This window comes from Heterodontus francisci, chromosome 5 (genome assembly GCF_036365525.1).
Source record: "Heterodontus francisci isolate sHetFra1 chromosome 5, sHetFra1.hap1, whole genome shotgun sequence".
NCBI lineage: Eukaryota > Metazoa > Chordata > Chondrichthyes > Heterodontiformes > Heterodontidae > Heterodontus > Heterodontus francisci.
The window spans coordinates 28,757,549-28,764,944 of NC_090375.1; positions in this window are offsets into that span (position 1 = coordinate 28,757,549).

The following is a 7,396-nucleotide window of genomic DNA, read 5'->3' on the forward strand; positions in this document are numbered from 1 at the left end:
GAGCAGCAGCTGGCAACACTGCAGTGCATTCGTGAGAATGAGAGCTTCGTGGGTAGCACGTTTTTAGATGTGGTCACCCCACAGCTTAAGAGTAGACCGGGACAGAGGGAATGGGTGACCAGCAGACAGTCAGGAAGAAACAGGCAGTTAGTGCCAGAGACCCCTGAGTGCGTCTCATTCTCCAGTAGGTTTTCGGTACTGAATACTGAGGAAGGTGATGGTTCATCTGGGAAGTGTAGCCAGAGCCAAGGCCATGGCACCACAGGTGGCTCAGCTGCACAGGGGGCACAAGGAAAACTGGACGAGCAATAGTGATAGGAGAATCGATAGTCAGGGGAACAGACATGCATTTCGTTGGCCGCAGATGTGAATCCAGGATGGTATGTTGCCTCCCTGGTGCCAGGGTCAAGGATGCCACTGAACGTCAGCAGAGCACCCTGAGGCGGGAGGGCGAACAGCCAGCAGTCGTGGTCCACATCAGTACCAACGACATAGGTAGGAAGAGGGATGTGGTCCTGCAGAAAGAGTTTAGGGAGCTGGGTAAGAAATTAGCAAGCAGGACCTCAAAAGTAGTCGTCTCCGGATTACTCCCAGTACCACGTGCAATAGAAATAGGAATAAGAGGATAGTGAAGATGAATGCTTGGCTGGAAAGATGGTGCAGAAGGGAGGGCTTTAGATTCCTGGGACACTGGGACCAGTTCTGAGAAGGTGGGATCTGTACAGGCTGGACAGGTTGCATCTGAACAGAGCTGGGACAAATTTCTTTATGGGGCAATTTGCTACTGCTACTGGGGAGGGTTTAAACTAACTTGGCAGGGATGTGGGAACCAGGAGGAAATATCAGAGAGGAATACCAAGGTGCACAGAATACTGAAAGAAATAGATAGTACTAGAGAAGAAAATAGTAATTTATTAGGTGGGGTCAGAGTAAGGAAGAAAGTAATAAAGTCTAAATCAGGATTAATGTGCATGTATGTGAATGCATGGAGTGTTGTTAATAAGATTGGTGAGTTACAGGCGCAGAGTGACATGTGGAAATATGATGTTGTGACTATAACAGAGGCCTGGCTCAAACAAGGGCAAGACTGGGTATTGATATTCCCGGATACAAGGTGTTCAGGAAAGATAGAAAAGGGAAAAGGGGGGAGGAGGGTGGAAATCATGGCGGTACTGACGATAATTTTTCAGTCTTCCTTCGACTCAGGGGTGGTGCCAGAGGACTGGAGAATTGCAAACATTACACCCTTGTTCAAAAAATGTGTAAAGATAATCCCAGCAACTACAGACCAGTCAGTTTAACTTTGGCGGTGAGTACACTTCTAGAAAGAATAATTCGGAACGCTATTAATAGTCACATGCAAATGCAGGTTAATTAAGGAAAGCCAGCATGGATTTCTTAAGGGAAAATCATATTTAATTAAATTGCTGGAGTTTTTTGAGGAGGTAACAGAGAGGGTTGATGAAGGCAGTGCAGATGATCTTGTGTACATGGACTTTCTAAAGGTGTTTGATACAGTGCCACACAACACACCTGTGAGCAAAGTTATACCTAATGGAATTAAAGGGACAGTAGCAACATGGATATGGAATTGGCTGAGTGACAGGAAACAAAGAGTACTGGTTAATGGATGTTTTTTGGATGTTTTTCGGGCTGGAGGAAGGTTTGTAGTGCAGTTCCCCAGGGGTCAGTGTTGGGACCCTTGCTTTTCCTGATATAAATTAATGACCTTGACCTTGGTGTACAGGGCACAATTTCAAAGTTTACTGATGTTACGAACCTTGCAAGCATTGTAAACTGTGAGGAGGATGGTGTCGAACCGCAAAAGGACATGGACAAGTTGGTGGAATGGGCAGACAGGTGGCAGATGAAAATCAATGCAGAGAAATGTGAAATGGTTCATTTTGGTAGGAAGAACATGGTTGAAATTTTACACCGCCCCACGCCCCCGCCCCGCCGCCCCAACAGAAGCGGGCTCGTGGCGTGGTCGGATGGGGGAGGCTGTAAAATTGAGTGGGAGGCAGGGGGTGCCGTTCCCAACGCCTTCCCTGCCCCCGCTGCAATTTTACGAGGGGCGGCTGCGGCAAGAAATGGCCCGCCTGCCCCAGGCCAATCAAGGCCCTTAAGTGGCCAATTATCTTAAGGGCTTGCTCCTACCACTGCTGGTATTTTACCAGCAGCCCCCTCAGGCCAACAGAATGCCACCTGGTGGCCTCCTTGCAGGCTGAGGGGGGCCCTCTTGATCAGGCTCCCTGTACCCCATGGAGGGCCCTCCCCCGAAGCCCCAACCGCCTCCACTGAAATAAAGACACCCACCCTCCCAACCGACCATCCGCTTGCCTCACTGGGGCCGACCGATTGTCCCCGGCGAGGCCCCAAAAACTTACCTTGTTTCCGGGGCCATCATCCCACTTGCTGCTGTGGCTGGGTGCAGTCCCAGCAGTGGCCACCACACCCAATGGCGCTGTTGGGACTGAGAGCTGCCGGCCCACTGATTGGCTGGCAGCACCATTAGGTAGGAATTCCTGCCTCAGAGAGGTGGAAGTCCTGTCCAAGGACAATTAAAGGCCGAGGGTGTGCAAAATCCTGGCATAACTCCCCAGACCTGGCAGGGGGCAGGCTCGCCCCTGATATTTTGGCTGATGGGTGAGGCCTCCAATCCAACATAAAATTACGGCCAATATAAAATAAAGGGTGCAATTCTAAAGGATCAGAGGGACCTGGGTGTATATGTGCATAAGTCATTGAAGGTGGCAGGACAGGTTGAGAGAGCAGTTAATAAAGCATACAGTATCCTGGGCTTTATTAATAAGGGCATAGAGTACTAGAGCAAGGAAGCTATGTTGAAATTGTATAAAACACTAGTTCAGCCTCAGCTGGAGTATTGTGTCCAGTTCTGGCAGCACTGGGCATTGGAGAGAGTGCAGAAAAGATTCACGAGAATGGTTCCAGGGATGAAGAACTTCAGTTATGCAGATAGATTGGAGAGGTTCGGACTGTTTTCCTTGGGGGAGAGAAGATTGAGAGGCGATTTGATACAGGTATTCAAAATCACAGAATCACAGAATAATACAATGCAGAAGAGGCCCTTCGGCCCATCGAGTCTGCACCGATGCATTAAAACATCTGACCTGTCTACCTAATCCCATTTGCCAGCACTTGGCCCATAGCCTTGAATGTTATGACGTGCCAAGTGCTCATTCAGGTACCTTTTAAAGGATGTGAGGCAACCTGCCTCTACCACCATCCCAGGCAGGGCATTCCAGACCGTCACCACCCTCTGGGTAAAAAAGTTCTTCCTCAAATCCCCCTTAAACCTCCTGCCCCTCACCTTAAACGTATGACCCCTCGTAACTGACCCTTCAACTAAGGAGAACAGCTGCTCCCTATCCACCCTGTCCATGCCCCTCATAATCTTGTACACCTCGATCAGGTCACCCCTCAGTCTTCTCTGCTCCAGCGAAAACAATCCAAGCCTATCCAACCTCTCTTCATAGCTTAAATGTTCCATCCCAGGCAACATCCTGGTGAATCGCCTCTGCACCCCCTCCAATGCAATCACAAGCCAAAAGACTTGCAGGTTGTTAGGTAAATTGGCCATTATAAATTGTCACTAGTATAGGTAGGTGGTAGGGAAATATAGGGACAGGTGGGGATGTTTGGTAGGAATATGGGATTAGTGTAGGATTAGTATAAATGGGTGGTTGATGGTCGGCACAGACTCGGTGGGCCGAAGGGCCTGTTTCAGTGCTGTATCTCTAATCCTTCCTATAATGTGGCGACCAGAATTGCACACAGTACTCCAGCTGTGGCCTTACCAAAGTTCTGTACAACTCCAACATGACCTCCCTGCTTTTGTAATCTATGCCTCGATTGATAAAGGCAAGTGTCCCATATGCGTTTTCCACCACCCTATTAACCTGCCCTTCTGCCTTCAGAGATCTATGGACAAACACGCCAAGGTCCCTTTGTTCCTCGGAACTTCCCAGTGTCAGGCCATTTATTGAATACTTCCGTGTCACATTACTCCTTCCAAAGTGTATCACCTCATGATGGACAGAGCAGATAGAGAGAAATTGTTCCCAGTCGTGAAAGGATTGATAACGAGAGGGCACAGATTTAAAGTATTTGGTAAGAGAAGCAAAAGTGACAAGCAGAAAAACTTTTTCACGCAGCAACTGGTTAAGTCTGGAATGCGCTGCCTTAGACTGTGGTTGCGGCAGGTTCAATTGAGGCATTCAATCGGGAATTAGACAGTTATATGAAAAGGAAGAATGTGCAGGGTTACGGGGAGAAGGCAGGAGAATGGCACTAAGTGAATTGCTCTTTCGGAGAGCCACTGCAGACACGATGGGCTGAATGGGCTTTTTCTGCGCTGTAACAATTCTGTGATTCTGTGATAATAAATTCTAATATTTTCCCTATTACTGAGGTCAAACTAACAGGTCTGTAGTTCCCCGTTTTCTCTCTTACTCCTTTCTTAAATAGTTGGGTTACATTTGCTACTTTCCAGTCTGTAGAAACCTTTCCAGAATCTAAAGAAGTTTGAAAGATAACCACCAATGCATCCACTATCTCTATAGTCCAAACCAAACCGAGAGAGTTTGCAGTGGGCTCGGTATTTGGGGCATTTCTTGCAGGGTCCATTGTCCTAAACTCAGTTTAGCATCAACATTTCTAAACCACCCTCTGGGCTTGCACGCAAGAGTTTTTTCATAAATCATATAAATATTAGTCCAGGAGGAGACCATTCAGTCCCGCTGCCTGTGCCAGTTCTGCCGCTCTCTCCTGTAACCCCATTACCCCTCAGATCCTTTTCTATTCCTCCTTTTCAAATATTTATCCTAATATCTTTTAAATCATGATATAGTCTCTACCTCAATAGCCACTTGTGGTGAAGCATCCCATCATCCAATAGACCATACGAACATACGAATTAGGAGCAGGTGTAGGCCACTCGGCCCTTCGAGCCTGCTCCACCATTCAATAAGTGCATGGCTGAACGGATTACTCCACATTTCCACCTACCCCCGATAACCTTCCACCCCCTTGCTTATCAAGAATCTAACTACCTCTGTATTAAAAATATTCAAAGACTCTGCTTCCACCGCCGTTTGAGGAAGAGAATTCCAAAGACTCACGACCCTCTGAGAGAAAAATTCGCCTCATCTCTGTCTTAAATGGGTGACCCCTTATTTTTAAACAGTGACCCCTAGTTCTAGATTCTCCCACAAGGGGAAACATCCTTTCCATATCCATCCTGTCAAGATCCCTCAGGATCTTATATATTTCAATCAAGTCACCTCTTACTCTTCTAAATTCCAGCGGATACAAGCCTAGCCTGTCCAATCTTTCCTCATAAGACAGGCCAACCATTCTAGGTATTAGTCTAGTAAACCTTCTCTGTACTGCCTCCAATGCATTTACATCCTTCCGCAGTCTCCCTTTCTTTCCCAGAATCCTATTTCCCAGTCTCACAGTCTCCCCTTTCCCCAGTCTCCAACTCTCACCCTGACCCTCATTCCCCTGTCGCCCACTCTCCCCATTCCCCAGGCTCCCATTCTCTCCAACCCCCCCATTCCCCAGTCTCCCCATTCCCCAGTCTCCCACTCTCCCCATTCCTCAGTCCCCCACTCTCCCCGTTCCCCAGTCTCCCATTCTCCCCTTTCCCCAGTCTCCCATTCTCCCCAACCCCCCCAATCCCCATCTCAAATTCTCCCCGTTTCCCAGTCTCCCAGTCTCCCATTCCCCAGTCTCCCACTCTACCTGACCCTCATTCCCCAGTCTCCCACTCTCCCCATTCCTCAGTCTCCCACTCTCCCTGACCCCCATTGCCAGTCTCCCACTCTCCCCAGTCCCCAGTCTCCCACTCTCCCCTTTACCCAGTCTCCCACTCTCCCCATTCCCCAGTCTCGAACTCTCCCCATTCCCTAGTCTCCCACTCTCCCCTTTCCCCAGTCTCCAAGTCTCTCCATTCCCCAGTCTCCCACTCTCCCCATTCCCCAGTCTCCCACTCTCCCTTTTCCCCAATCTCCCACTCTCCCCGATCCCCAGTCTCCCACTCTCCCCATTTCCCAGCCCCCCACTCTCCCCTTTCCACAGTCTCCCACTCTCCCTGACCCCATTCCCCAGTCTCCCACTCTCCCCGTTCCCCAGTCTCCCACTCTCCCCGTTCCCCAGTCTCCCACTCTCCCCATTCCCCAGTCACCCACTCTCCCCATTCCCCAGTCTCCCACTCACCCCGTTCCACAGTCTCCCACTCTCCATTTCCCAGCCTCCCACTCTCCCCCTTCCCCAGTGTCCCACTCTCCCCGTTCCCCAATCTCCCATTCTTCCCAACCCCCCATTCCCCAGTCTCCCACTCTCTCCATTCCCCAGTCTCCCACCATCTCCATTCCCCGGTCTCCCACTCTCCCCGTTTCCCAGTCTCCCACTCTCCCCTTTCCCCAGTCTCCCACTCTCCCTGACCCTCATTCCCCAGTCTCCCACTCTCCCCATTCCCCAGCCTCCCACTCTCCCCGCTCGCCAGTCTCCCATTCTCCCTTTTCCCCAGTCTCCCACTCTCCCCCTTCCCCAGTCTCCCAATCTCCCTTTCCCCCAGTCTCCCACTCTCCCCGTTCCCCAGTCTCCCATTCTTCCCAACCCCCCATTCCCCAGCCTCCCACTCTCCCCGCTCCCCAGTCTCCCATTCTCCCTTTTCCCCAGTCTCCCAATCTCCCCTTCCCCAGTCTCCCAATCTCCCTTTCCCCCATTCTTCCCAACCCCCCATTCCCCAATCTCCCATTCTTCCCAACCCCCCATTCCCCAGTCTCCCACTCTCTCCATTCCCCACTCTCCCACTCTCCCCGTTTCCCAGTCTCCCACTCTCCCCATTCCCCAGTCTCCCATTCTCTCCTTTGCCCAGTCTCCCATTCTCCCCAACCCCTCCATTCCCCAGTCTCCCACTCCCCATTCCCCAGTCTCCCACTCTCCGCAACCCCCATTCCCCAGTCTCCCACTCTCCCCTTTCCCCAGTCTCCCATTCTTCCCAACCCCCATTCCCCAGTCTCCCACTCTCTCCATTCCCCAGTCTCCTACTCTCCCCGTTCCCCAGTCTCCCATTCTCCCCTTTCCCCAGTCTCCCACTCCCCCTGACTCTCATTCCCCAGTCTCACACTCTCCCCATTCCCCAGTCTCCCACTCTCCCCTTTGCCAAGTCTCCCATTCTCCACAACCCCTCCTTTCCCCAGTCTCCCACTCTCCATGACCCTCATTCCCCAGTCTCCCACACTCCCCATTCCCCAGTCTCCTACTCTCCCCAACCCCATTCCCAAGTCTCCCACTCTCCCTTTCCCCAGTTTCCCACTCTCTCTGACCCCCATTCTCCAGTCTCCCATTCTTCCCAACCCCCCATTCC